The sequence below is a fragment of the Musca domestica genome, unplaced genomic scaffold (assembly GCF_030504385.1).
Source record: "Musca domestica strain aabys unplaced genomic scaffold, Musca_domestica.polishedcontigs.V.1.1 63, whole genome shotgun sequence".
Classification (NCBI taxonomy): Eukaryota; Metazoa; Arthropoda; class Insecta; order Diptera; family Muscidae; genus Musca; species Musca domestica.
Window position 1 is genome coordinate 2,046,910 of NW_026712370.1, and position 14,809 is coordinate 2,061,718.

Consider the following 14,809-nt stretch of genomic DNA (forward strand, 5'->3'; position numbering starts at 1 on the left):
GATTTTCAGTATTTTCATGATATTAGTGATATTATTTACCGGAATTATTTAAAATTTCGTATTTGAAGTTCGTAATGGGTGCTACAGTCTATGACAAACATTTTTGTATGCAGGTCCAAATTTTCGATACCCCCCATATAACGGTACCTACCGATATTCGGTATTTTGATAATTTTAACAACATTATTCACCGGAATAGTTTCAAATTTCGTAGTAGAAGATCCTAGTGGGTACTACAACCTATGGCAAAAAATGTCGTATATAGGTCCAAATTTTCGTATAGCCCCCATATAACGGTACTTCCTGATAGTCGGTATTTTGACGATTTCAGCAATTTTATTCTGCGGAATCGTTTCAAATTTCGTATTGAAAGATCTTAATGGGTACTACACCTTATGGCAAACATTTTCGTATGCAGGTTCACGTTTTCGTATAGCCCCCATATGACGGTTTTCATTTAAGCTGTAGTTTTCGATTTTTTTTTTTTGAAATTCTTCAAGTTCCTTCGAAATTGTGGAGGATATTAAAAGTTCGTCTCGGCCGAACTTATCTGCTTTTTTACTTGTGTTTTTTAATTATATTGAATGAAAGCAAAAAAATTCGGAAATAGTCTCAAATTTTAGAATAAATTTAGATTTGTTCGAATTGGTCACCTTTGGCACGAATAATGGCCTTTAAACGGCCAATGAAACCGTCACACGCTACCCGAATAATATTCGGCATTTATTCTGATGCTACGGTCGATTAATACGTGCGAGAGCGACCATCGGCTGTTATGGCGGCCCACACCATCACCATGGCCAGGGCTTGAGTTCTGGTGGCCAACCGAAGGTGTACATTTTCAGCTGACCTCTTTGGCAAGCAAACTCATTTTGTTTGTTTACAAACTACTGGACAACGAATGTTTCCTCATCGGGGAAAACCAAATTCGGCAGTTCACCACTTTCGGCCAAGCGACAAAAGGAAAATGGGACGGTTTAATTCGCCTTTGCTGGCATCCTTGCCTGGTGTCAGTAGCGGCCCATTGTCCAGGTTTCGGGAACGATGTGGGTGGCTAGCGACAGGTTGTTAACTTTTACCGGGTACTCAACATCCGGCGAATGCAGTTGTTTCAACATTACCATTAATATTCCCTCTGGGTCTAACGCTTTTGGGTGACTTAGCGTTTCGAATGACATTTTCAACATCACCCATCGCAAATTATGGTGGTGCCTCCTCGACGGAAAGAGATCTGATACGACCTTGTACTCATCGCTTTGCCTCGTGGCTCTTGGGGTGCTCGACATATTGTCGGTTAAAGCATCTAGCGCAACTCTTTAGATCGGTCATCGTTATGTCGTTAAGGTCCCCTCCTGTTTTTTCCGGGGCTCAAGATTGATTTAACCGTTACCTACAGCGTACTATGCTATAGTAATTTATTTCACCATTTTTGTGTAAGATTTTTTTTTGTTCTTTTCAAGGAAAAAATTACGTTCTTGATTGGAGATCTCAAACGTGTTGCCAAAAATCCTTTTTTGTTTTTATGTTGATTTTTAAAGAAAAATCGAATCTTTTAAACTTCCATAAATCCTGAAAAAAAATAGTCACATACACCTCAATAGATCTCCATTAATGTAACATCCGTTGTTGTGATCTTCGAATGCAGTTCAAGTTGCCTCTTATGGAAGTCGAAACAAATACATTCATCTAAACACCAGCATCTCCACATTCCAATCATAATTTACATAAAACAGACGCAATAACACCAATGCTTTGGTAGTTGCAAACATTTAATTTTTTCATCGTTTGAAATGTTACTCGGATGTTCAAAGAAGAAATAAAAAAGTGGCGAAGCTTCCTTCTGCTGACCCGTTGTTTTGTTGTTTTTTTTTTCTTGCAAACAAAGCTTATATAATTTTCGTCTGCTGTCTATATAGCGCTCCTATTCAATGCAATGCTGTGGTAATTGTTGCATCTTGTTTTTTTTCTTTCGATTTTCTATCATCATAAACTAACAACAATAACAACCAGCCCATCTCGGTTGTATGTTCGATAAATCGTCCATCGCATTGGGCATTGGGAAGTGGCTAACTACTGCTTACGAATGAAATCTTGCAATGGAAGCCTATTATTAAACAAGTAAAAAAGCTGTAAGTTCTGCCGGACCGAACTTTGAATACCCTCCACCATTTGGAACTAATTTGACAATTCTCAAAAAACAAAAAAATCTATTAAAAATTCTGTTAAAATCTTAAAAATACCGAATTAGCGTCTATACGACGACGTGGACCTGCATAGGCAACTTTTGTCAAAAGCTATTACAATATTCAAATACGAAACTTAAAAAAATCGGTGAATAATGTAGCTAAAATCATCAAAATACCGAATATCTGTAGGTAGCATTATATGGGGGCTATACAATTACCTGGACCTGCCTAGGCAATTTTCAGTCATAGGCTGTAGTATCCATTACAAACTTCAAATACCAAAATTGAAACAATTTTGGTGAATAATGCCGCATCAAAAAACCGAATATCTGGAGGTACCGTTATATGGGGGCCATACGAATACCTGGACCTACCTAGGCAATTTTCTGTCATAGGCTGTAGTATCCATTACAAACTTCAAATACCAAAATTGAAACAATTCCGGTGAATAATGGCGCTAGAATCATCAAAATACCGAATATCAGGAGGAGCCGTTATATGGGGGCTATACGAAGACGTGGACCTGCACAGACAATCTCCTGTCTTGGGCTGTAGTATCCATTACGAGCTTCAAATACCGAATTTGAAACAATTCCGGTGAATAATATCGCTAAAATCATCAAAATACCCTAATATCGGGAGGTACCGTTATATGGGAGCTATAAGAAGACGTTGACCTGCTCAGACTATTTTCTGTCTTAGGCTGTAGTATCCATTACAAACTTCAAATACCAAATTTGAAACAATTCTGGCGAATAATGTCGCTAAAATCATCAAAATACCGAATATCGGGAGGTACCGTTATATGGGGACTATACCAAAACGTAGACCTACATGATCCATTTTCAATACCAAAAGTCCTACAGACATAATATACATTTGAGTGACATTTTATCAATGTACTTCAATTCGTTCGAAAGCTAGAGTGATTTCCACAGACGGACGGACGGGCGGACATCGCTAAATCGTCAAGGGGTCTAAAATGTATATTTCGAGGTGTTACAAACGGAATGACAAACTTAATGCACCCTCCATGCTATGGTGGAGGGTATAAAAAGTGATGTTTTGCTAGCGATTTCCTTGTTAGGTTGAACCCAGAACTGATCTGGTTAACAATTTTTGAATGTGTTTTATTCTTGTAATTTGTCCAATTGGATTTTTAATGGTAAATATAAAGTCTAAAAAATGTTTTCAAATCGAAGTTTCTTAAAAAAATTATATCACCTTTTTAGGCCACGCTACTCAAAATTAAAATTTAATTCAAAAAAAAAAAAAAAAAAACGAACAAAAATAACCATTCCCCCTTCTAATTCCATTGTTGTTCCCTGCCCCAGTCAAGTTCGTTGCCTAAGTCTTTTGTTTTTGTTTTTGGTTTGTTTACTTAATTTTTCAAAATGTGTTGACCCCTTTGTGGCAGCAGCATTGTTTTGAAAGAACCTCATTCTTGACACAAACAATAGTAGAAACAACAGCAACAACAAGAAATAGCTTCTTATTGATTACCGCCGCTGTTGCGCCGCGTTTCGTTACGATCTTGTTGTTGTAATCTAACAGTTTTTCTTTAAGTTGGCTTTGATGTGTGTTGTGGTTTTTCTTATTGTTCCTCTACAGGTAGCGAGCGACCCATTGCTGTGAATAAGGTTTTTATATTGTTGTTTCATTTTTTGTTAGACTTTTGTTTTTGTTTTCTTTTTTTTTCCATTTGTACGGAAACTATGCTGCATGGTGTGTATTCTAATTAAATTAAATTATCTTACAATGTCAAATGAATATTAATTAGTTTCTAACACTTTTCTTGACATAGACTGCTGGAGAAGTGATTTTCTGGCAATGTATTCAGCTTGAGGTTACAAGAAAAATTAAATTGAAGGAAAAAATACAAAAATAATTAAATAAAATAAAAACTCATATTAATCGAAAGAAGCATCCATTCCTCGTGCCTATCAAGTCATACAGATAGCATGGCGGATGCACGAGATCCATATGTATTTAAATATTATTCTTCATATTCTTTATTATATAGAATTAACCACTACTGCCATGAGATGTAGAAGTAAATCCTAATTTATGAGCATTTTTTCGTGGAATAAAATTCTTTAATTACACGCCAAATAAATAACAAATGTTCGTAAAAAAACAAGTAAAATAATTATAATAACATAAAATAATTATAATAATAAAATAATTATTCCAACTATTGACCCTTTATGGGGAAGGTTCCGAAGTAAATGGACAATATTGACCTATTCGTATCTCACCTAAGGATGATAAAAATATTACAACGTGCAAGATTTGGACTATATCAACTACTTCCTATACTTTATATGATATACATGGTGAGATGAAAAAACTGCAACCAACTTCAGATTTCTGTCATTTCTAAGCCACAGCTATTAAAATTATTCCAGCGACAGCTCATTATATTGTTTACAAGCGTACAAAAGCATTTTGGTGAGAATTTTTCAAAAAACAAAAAGTTATTCGTTATGGAATTCAAGCGTGATGGTCTGATTTCTTTTTATTTGGCTGGAAAAATACCAGTGTCTATCGTTTGACTACTCCAGCATTTAAATGTGAATAAATCGTTTGTGTCTCGTACCATCGCTCGTTACTGTGATACCGTAGCTCGACGTCAAGGAAGTGAACAGGAGAAAACAGCAACATTAGCAGAAATGGTTCGAAAAGTAAAGAAACGACTTGATCGAAACCCGCGTCGCAGTGGCCGAAAAATGGCTCGTGGGCTGAACATATCGCAATATTCGCATTCGGCAAATATTGAAAAAATGAGCTCGGGGTAAAGCAATTGAAATTCCAAAAAGTGCAAGAACTTACACCGCACAGAAAGAAAATAGACTTAAAAGATCTAAAGAGTTGCTTCGCTTGGCCGAAAGTGGAGAACTGCCGAATTTGGTTTTCTCCGATGAGAAAACATTCGTTGTCCAGCAGTTTGTAAACAAACAAAATGATCGTGTTTACTTATCAAAGAGGTCAGCTGAAAATGTGCATCTTCGGTTGGCCACAAGAACTCAAGCGCCGGCCATGGTGATGGTGTAGGCCAACCGCTCGTATTAATCGGCCATGCCATCAGAATAAATGACGAATATAATCGCTAAAATATTCTGGAGGGCGTATTAGAGCCATGGGCACGCAAACATTTGGCCGCAGACCTTGAACATTCCAAAAGGACTCAGCATAATCGCACTCAGCACGCGTCGCCCAAGAATGGTTACAAAATGAGGTTCCTCCCATCATTTCCGGCGCAAAATGGCCACCAAAATCCACCAATCCGTTGGACTATTGTGTCTGGAATATTCTGGAAAGCAAGGCTGGCACTAAAAAATACCAAAGTGTCGATCACCATCAGCGTGTGACGGTTTTATTGATCGTTTGAAGGCCACAATTCGTGCCAAAGGTGACCAACAAATCTAAACTTATTTTAAAATTTGATGCTATTTCCGACATTTTTTGCTTCCATTCAATAAAATTAAAAAAAAAAATGTAAAAATGATGGCGTTTGACTTAGTTGCAGTTTTTTTGTCACACCCTGTATTTTATATGAAAAATGTGCAAATTTTTTGGAAAATGTGGAAATATGCTTGAGGTACTTCATCTAATTCAGATACTAATATTATGCGAAATCATAAACTTCGATAAATTAGATTTCTAGTTAAGAGAACTATTTAGATAGAGCAAGTTGTAATCAATCGCTGACTTGTTTCGCAAGTTATGACAGATATAAGTATCAGAAATTGTGGGTCTTTGTGCGTGAGGTACCAGAAGGGGTTGGCAGATATATATCATCTTCACAGATCTTTTGAAATCTGTGAAATTTGAAGAGAATTGAATGCTTATTTCGCTTTCATTGAGCGTTTCGTCTTTCAAAATCTTGAATCCTATATGTAGGAGGTACCAAAAGAAACGTTCCGATCTCTACCATCTTTATAACAAATCTTGTATTGATAGATATATTGAGATGTGTCAAGTGTAAAGGAATTGGTTTTTAATTTCGCGTTTTTTGAGCTTCATTTATATTCAAAATATTGATGATTTGATATTCAAAATATATCCCATCTTCACAGAAGATCTTTTTTTAGTAGAAATAATGAAATATGGAAAATATGAAGAGAACCGGATGCTTATTTCGGATTTTATGATGGTTTGGCTTTGCAAAAATGTTCCCTCTGTGAGGGAGGTAACAGAAAGAGTGTACCGATATATTCTATCTTCACCTTAATAAAAATATTGTGATTTGTATAATCGGACTCTTACATCACATTTTATAAGAGTTAAAATTATTCAAAATTGTGACCCTTTGTGGGGGAAGTACTTGATGGAGTGGGCTGACATTGTCCATTTTTGCGCCTGACCTAGCACTGATGCAAATATTAGGATTTGCGAATTTGGAGCAAAATCTGATTGTCCTTTTTCTTTCTATGTAGCAAAATATTTTTTGAAAAATTGGATTTGGGGAAGGTACCAGAAGGAGTGGACCGATTTTGCCCATCTTCGAACTCGGTCTTAGTTTATCATAATATTACGATATACCAAGTTTGGAACAAATCGGATGCTCCCTACGAGAGATCGTGCACACCAACCAGACAGACAGACATACGGAGCCATGGACGGACATCGTTATATCGACCCCAAATGCAATGAAACGGATTTGGTCCAAAGAGATCTCGGTTCTAAACCCGTTATTTCGATGAGGCACGTTTTGGCCGTATCAAATGATATATACCCTCTCTAGCCATATGGCTGACGGTATAAAAACATAATTAAAGTGTCGATGTAGAGGACGTTGTTAAGGTGTTTTAAAATTTCCTAGTTTTTCAAATATCAAATCTTTCAAGTTTTCAATTCAAAAAATGTAATTTGCAAAGAAGAGATTACCACTTTTTCACTCAACACCCACGCATTAACATCCTATTACCGTCTTATAGCTCTTAAAACATACCTTTCTGTTCAATAAATTATTTACATGATCTAGAATCCCCACACGCATGTACCCATTTACGTTTGCGATTTGTTGTTGTTGTTGTTGTTGTTATTTTGCAGTTGTAACAGGTTGATAGGAAATAGCATGGGGAACAAAAAAATGCATTTATTACCAGTTTACCTTGGTAAATGTGCATTTTTTTGTTAGCGATTGCAAAGTGTTGCAATTGACTTTAGCTGATTATCTTCTTCTTTTCCAGCCAACGCGAACAGACACACACAAATACTTACATAGATCGCCGCATCTTGATGGCAAGTGCTCGTGCCAGTAACGAAAGATGAGGATGATGGTTACTGTTGGTAATTATTTTTTTTTTTCGTTTAGCTCTGGTCAATAACTATGATGTACAGAGGCTAGAAGATGGTAAAGTCTGTCTATAAAAATAATAGTTGTGTTTTGGAAATCTTAACAATTTTAAAATGTACTGTTTATACTACTATAGGTATAGTGGAATATGTAAATGCATAATTAGTGAAAATGATCATATCCTTCCAAAAATTGAGAATTTTGTTATATTAAAAATGTTTTCGAATAAGAGTTTATTGCTTCAAAAAATATACGACTCTTCGATGGCCGAAATGAGATTGAAATTTGAAACAAAAAAAGCTAGAAATTATGGAATAAACTTTCGCAGCCTATACCAGTGTTGTCAAGGCATTATAAAACCTACCAAAAATCTCGTTACAAAATAAAAAAGCTTCTTAAGTACGTTTTGACAACGGTAACTAACCTTTATTTTACCCTCCACCTTAGCATGGAAGGTATATTAAGTTTGTCATTCCGTTTTAGAACCCTTAAAGTATATATATTCTTGATCAGCATAACATTCTATGTTGATTTAGCGATGTCCGTCCGTCTGTGGAAATCACTCAAGCTTCTTAACGAAATGAAGTAGGTTAATAAAATTTTTCTCAAATGTATATTATGTCTGCAGGACTTTCGGTATTGAAAATGGGTTATGTAGGTCTACGTTTTGAAATAGCCCCCATATACTGCTACCTTCTTTCCTTCGGTATTTTGGTGATTTAAACGACATTATTCACCGGAATTGTTTCAAATTTAGTATTTGAAGTTCGTAATGGATACTACAGCCTATGACAGAAAATTGTCTGTGCAGGTCCACGTCTTCGAACAGCCCCCATATAACGGTTTTACCCGATATTCGATATTTTGATGATTTCAGCGATATTATTTACCGGAATTGTTTCAAATTTGGTATTTGAAATTCGTAATGGATACTACAGCCTATGACAGAAAATTGTCTGTGCAAGTCCACATTTTCGTATAGCCCCCATACAACGGTACCTCCCTATATTCGGTATTTTGTTGATTTTAGCGATATTATTCTGCGGAAATGTTTCAAATTTGGTATTTGAAGTTCGAAATGGATACTACAGCCTAAGACAGAAAATTATCTGTGCAGGTCCACGTCTTCGTATAGCCCCCATATAACTGTACCTCCCGATATTTGGTATTTTGATGATTTTAGCGACATTATTAATCGGAATTGTACAAAATTTGGTATTTGAAGTTCGCAATGGATACTACAGCCTAAGACAGAAAATTGTCTGTTCAGGCCATATAACGGTACCTCCCTATATTCATTTTTTCAAATTACGCATTTAGAGTTCGTAATGGAAACTCCAGTCTGTGACAGAAAATTGTCTATGCAGGTCCAGGTCTTCGTATAGGCCCCATATACCAGTACCTCCCTATATTCGGTATTTTGACGAGTTTAGGTACAATACTCACCGAAGTTGTTTGAAATGTCGTCTTTGAAGTTCGTAATGGATGATACAGAATATGACAAAAAATTGTCTACGCAGGTTCAGGTCTTCGCACAGCTCCGATATAACGGTACCTCCTTATATTCTATACTTTGATGATTTTAGCTACATTATTCGCGTTTATTTCAAGTTCCGAATTTGAATTTGGTAATGACTCATGGCAAATAATGCCCACGTCGTATAGGCACCAATATAACGACAATATTCGGCATCTTTAAAATTTTACCAAAATTTTTTCAGGATTTTATTTCCAAATTCGTTCCAAATGGTGGAGGGTACTCAAAGTTCGGCCCGGCCGAACTTACTGCTTTTTAACTTGTTTTTCACTTGTTTCTTCTTATATATTTGGAACTGTTTAAGCACAACCTTTTGTGAGAATCACAACCTTCATACGCCATACAGTGGTTAAGAATCGTGCTTACATTGAGTCAGAGATACGTGAAATTCATTTTTTCAATAATTATATGAAAACTCAGTAGATTATTAAAGTAGCTAAAAAATGAAGACATCTGTATGGCCATTTTGAAAGTTAAAAAACCGAAGTAACCTAAGGAGAAGGGTAAGATCTCCCTCAACAAAATTTTTTCGAATTTTTCGGATTTAGATTCCTTGGAATCCTTCCATTTTTAGTATATAGTGCCATTGGCAATATTACTAATAAATATATGAGGATCATTTTCATTATTTCTGTTTCAGCAACATTTTGCTACATAGCATAGTTTTAGCATAGATAAAATTACCAGTAATACACATAATTTTCACATTCAATATACAAAATTTTTTGAATGTAATGTGCTTGCCCCTCGATTTTGGCTATTTGCGAAGTAAATTTCAAAAACGTCGATATACGTATTCTCTATTTGTAAATATTTCATAATCTGCGTATTTTTTCCCTGTAATTATATTTTGTGTTACACAGAGTATTTCACTACATTCATTGAGAATAAGTTCTTCAAAGTCCACCCATCTTTGGTTCAGACTGCGAAATATAACTAGTTGACGGTTCTTAAAACCAAAACTTTTTAAATTATTTATTAAATATTTAATAAATAATTTAAAACACATCCAATATTTCTATTCTAAGAGCATCCATTGATTTATATTAATTGCAATTTTTAGACTTCATTACATGTGACAAGTTTTAAATGTATGACGACCACAAGAGACAGCGATTCAGCCAGGTAGACAGACTAACTGCAGAGATTATGTCTGCGTCAGTAAGATGTTCCGCAATTTTTTATGCGAAAAAAACTGGTATTTCAGCATTGGTCATTTGTCATTTTTTATTAACAAGTTGGTAATTACAAAAATTGAATTTTTTTAATTGACATTTGTTCTTCGTCTACAGATTCCAATCTTTGTTCTAAGTTCTTTTACATCAAATTTGCAAAATGCCTTTAATGCACTATTTAATGTGATAATAACAAAAACCTTTTTTCTTTCTTATATTTTTGTGGAAGAAAGTTTTTATTTTTCGGTTCTTAGCATTCATTTCGTTCTTCAGTTCCATTAACTTATTTTTGCGGTTATTTTTCTTTTTCAAAATTTGCCGTCTGATGACAAGGCTAATAATGATGATGATGTTGTGGTGAGGAGAAAGAAATCATTTGCAGCAAACGAACGCAGCTAGAACGATCGAATTGTGTTAAGCTGTTGGTGCTCCAGAATTTCTCATTTTCTTTCTGTTTTTCTATTGCCAACGATTTTTGAAATATTCTATTTCGTGCAGAATCTTTGTGCGTTATAATCGTCTGCTCTGTGGTGAATTGTTTTGTCTGTCTGTTAGTAGGTGAACATGGTTGTGGTTTGAAACATTTATTAACACAGTTTTTTTCACTTGAACAAAAAAGTGTGTTAGTTTAGAATTCCCATAGGTTGTGGTGTTGGTAAAAGTTATGGTGGTTGTAACTTTAGATTGCTATTGAACGCATAAAGTTGCAATCGTTGAAATAGAGAATGAATCATATTTTAAGGCATTATTGTAAAATAACCCATTTAAAAGCGATGCAATGTAGATAATCTGAAAAGAGTTATTAGATTCCTACCAATCAAAGGAAGATACGTTTTTTAATAGTGGTAAATAAAACATTAAATTTGGCATAGATACAGGGTGAGATGAAAAAACTGCAACTAACTTCAGACTGCTGTCATTCCTAAGCCACTCGTCCGACAGCTGTTAAAATTATTCCAGTGACAACACATTATATTTTTTACAAGCGTAAAAGAGCATTTTGGTAAGAATTTTCCAGGAAAAAAGTTATTCGTGATGGAATTCAAGCGTGATTTCTTTATATTTGGGTGGAAAACCACAAGTGGCTATCGTTAGAGCACTCCAGCATTTAAATGTGAATAAGTCTTTTGTGTCTTGTACCATCGCTCATTACCGTGATACTGGTAGCAATGCCCGACGCCAAGAAAGTGGACGGAAGAAAACAGCAACATCAGCAGAAATGGTTCGAAAAGTAAAGAAGCGACTTGATCGAACCCTTGTCGCAGTGCCCGAAAAATGGCTCGTGAGCTGATCATATCGCAATATTATATTTGGCAAATATTGAAAAATGAGCTCGGTTTAAAGCCATTGAAATTCCAAAAAGTGCAAAAACGTACACCGCCACAAAAAGAAAATAGACTCAAAAGAGCTAAAGAGTTGCTTCGCTTGGCCGAAATTGCTGAACTGCCAAATTTGGTTTTCTCCGATAAGAAAACATTCGTTGTCCAGCAGTTTGTAAACAAACAAAATGATCGTTTTTACTTGCCAAAGAGGTCAGCTGAAAATGTGCACCTTCGGTTGCCCACCAGAACTCAAGCGCCGGCAATGGTGATGGTGTGGACCGCCATATCAGCAGATGGTCGCTCTCCGCTCGTATTAATCGATCCACGGTCAGAATAAATACCGAATATTATCGCGAAAATATTCTGGAGGGTGTATTAAAGCCTTGGGCACGCAAACATTTTGGCCGCAGACCTTGGACATTCCACAGGACTCAGCACCATCGCAAGAATGGTTGAAAAAGAGGCTCCTCGCTTCATTTCCAGCACACAATGCCCACCAAAATCTCCGGATAGCAATCTGTTAGATTATTGTGTCTGGAGTATTGTGGAAAGCAAGGTTGTAACCAATTGGAATCTGCACTTATTCTCAAAGTTGATGCTATTTCCGACATTTTTTTCTTTCATTCAATAAAATTTGAAAGATCTAAAAATTGTAACTTTTGACCTTGTTGCAGTTTGTTTATCTCACTCTGTATATATATATATATATATATATATATATCTAAGTTTAATATTAATATATATATATATATATATATATATATATATATATATATATATATATATATATATATATATATATATATCTAAGTTTAATATTAATATATATATATATATATATATATATATATATATATATATATATATATATATATATATATTAATATTAAACTTAGATCGAGTTCGGAGATGGGCAATATCGAGCCACTCCTTTTGGTACCTCCCCCCCAAAAGTTCGCAATTTTCAAAAAAATAAATTAATAAATACTGCACAAACATAGAAGGAGTAATCCGTTTTTGTTCCAACTTTGCAAATCCTAATATTTGCATAAGATCTAGGTCAGGTGCGAAAATGGACTGTATCGGTTCACTCCAGCAAGTTTGTTCCCCACAAAATAATGAATAATTATAACATTTTTAAAATGTGATGTCCGATTGTCTTCAAATTATACACATCGAAATATTTTTTTTTAACTCAGGCTCTGGTGTGAACGTGGAAAATATCGGTCTACTCCTTCTTAATATCCGTGAAGCGAATTTAACATTCGATTCCATTCAGAATTGGCACATATCAATATTTCTATCAACACAAGATCTGTTATAAAGATGGTGGAGATCGGACAATTCCTTTTGGTACCTTCCCCACAAAGGGCCAAAGTAGCTCTTCCACAATAGATCTTCCACAATAGGACTCCATTCAGGCTTGGTACATCTTAATACTTCCATTAATATAAGATCTGTTTTAAAGATGATAGAGATCGGTCGATTTCTTCTGGTACCTCCTCCACAAAGGGTCCAAATTTTGAATAACCAAAACGATCATAAAATCCGAAATAAGCATCCGGTCACAACTCAAGGCCGGTGGTATACATCTTCCTGCAAACATGACTGATACTATTTAACTTGTTATTATGACGCAACGTTTATTGGTAGCTAAAAAATGCATTCCATTCCAAAGGAAATACTGTGGCTCTTCCTCTTCAGTTAGTCTTATCCAAAATGTTGCAATCTCCATAACCTTTTCATATTTTATCTTTATTATAAATTACTTTATTATACCCTACACCACAAGGTGGTCAGGGTATTATGTCTTTGTGCATTTGTTTGTAACAGGCATCGATGATCTGCACAGAATCACATTCTGAGCCGATTTATGCATGTCCGTCCTCCGTCTGTCTATGTATTTTTGTAAACAAAGTACAGTTGGCATTTATTGCCCTATCCAGATGAAATTTTGCACAAATCATTTGTTTGGCCCAAGGACGAACCCTATTGAAATTGGAGATAATCGGTCAAAATTTAGATGAATAGTATGGAATTTTGTATGGAATTTTGCACGTACGATCAGATTGGACCTGAAAATAAGTATGCCAAATTTGATCGAAATCGGTTCAGATATAGCTATAGCTCCCATATATATTGTTCATCCGATTTGTTATTTTTGTCCTCTGCAGCCGTAATATGCACACTGCAACAACAATATTTGGGGAAATATATCAAATACAGCTCAGAAATTACTTTGCCAAATTTTATCGAGATCGGTTCCGATTTGGATATAGCTCCCATATTTATTTTTATCCGATTTCAAATTAATTGTGCACCAAATGGGCAATACAAGTCCGAATTTAAAAGATGCAAATGCTTCGGCAAATTTAGTCCTTTGAACTTTAAATTATAATTATAATCATAGCGTGTATGATTGAATTCTCTCATAAAAACTTTTAATTGTTATGCGCAGCTCCACTAAATTAGCAAAGTGGTGTAGGGTATCATAAAGTCGGCCCTGCTCAACTTTAAGACTTTCTTTACTGGTTATTTTACGTCATTTTACCAAGATTTACTTGTCAATTACTTTTACAGTTGCAATAGTCATAAATACGCACATATCTTGGCAATCACAAATCTCTGCCGTTTCACAACAACTGAAATTAAAATTTGGATGAGGTGCCTGTCAATATTTCCACCTGCCTGCAATTGGGCAGATACAAGTGTACCACCACGCCATCAACGACATTGACAAACACTAATTACTTTTCAGTAATGGAGAGGTGATGTCGTCTGTTTAGTACTTGGCGGGATCTTCACTTGTCATGGAATCACGGAGTCAAGTGAAGTCGTACTGCCAGTCGAAATTTCACAAAACCCAAAGAAAACAAATCAAATGAATATGGAAAGTCAGCTGTTGACATGATGTTGCAGCAACCATTTGCGATTGTGTTGACGACATTGATCGCAGCAGCAACAACGTTGGAGATCATCGTCATAGTCTTACACTCGTGTTTTTTGTTTCGAAAAGAGGTTATGGCTATGAACATAATTTCATCGTGAGTGTTTCTGCTTTTTTTCCAGCCGCTTGAATTTATTAATAGGTTTTGGTCATGTGCATCTGATTTAATTTCTTTTTATGGCTTTGATATCTGCGATGACGTTTTCAATGGTTGATGACGGTGTTGATGATGGAAAAACATGTTGCAGCTAATGCATTATGACATGATATGGCATTCAGTTTTGTTGTCGGATCCGTTTCAACGTGTTGTTATGGACTTTTGCATGTTGTTATACCCTAC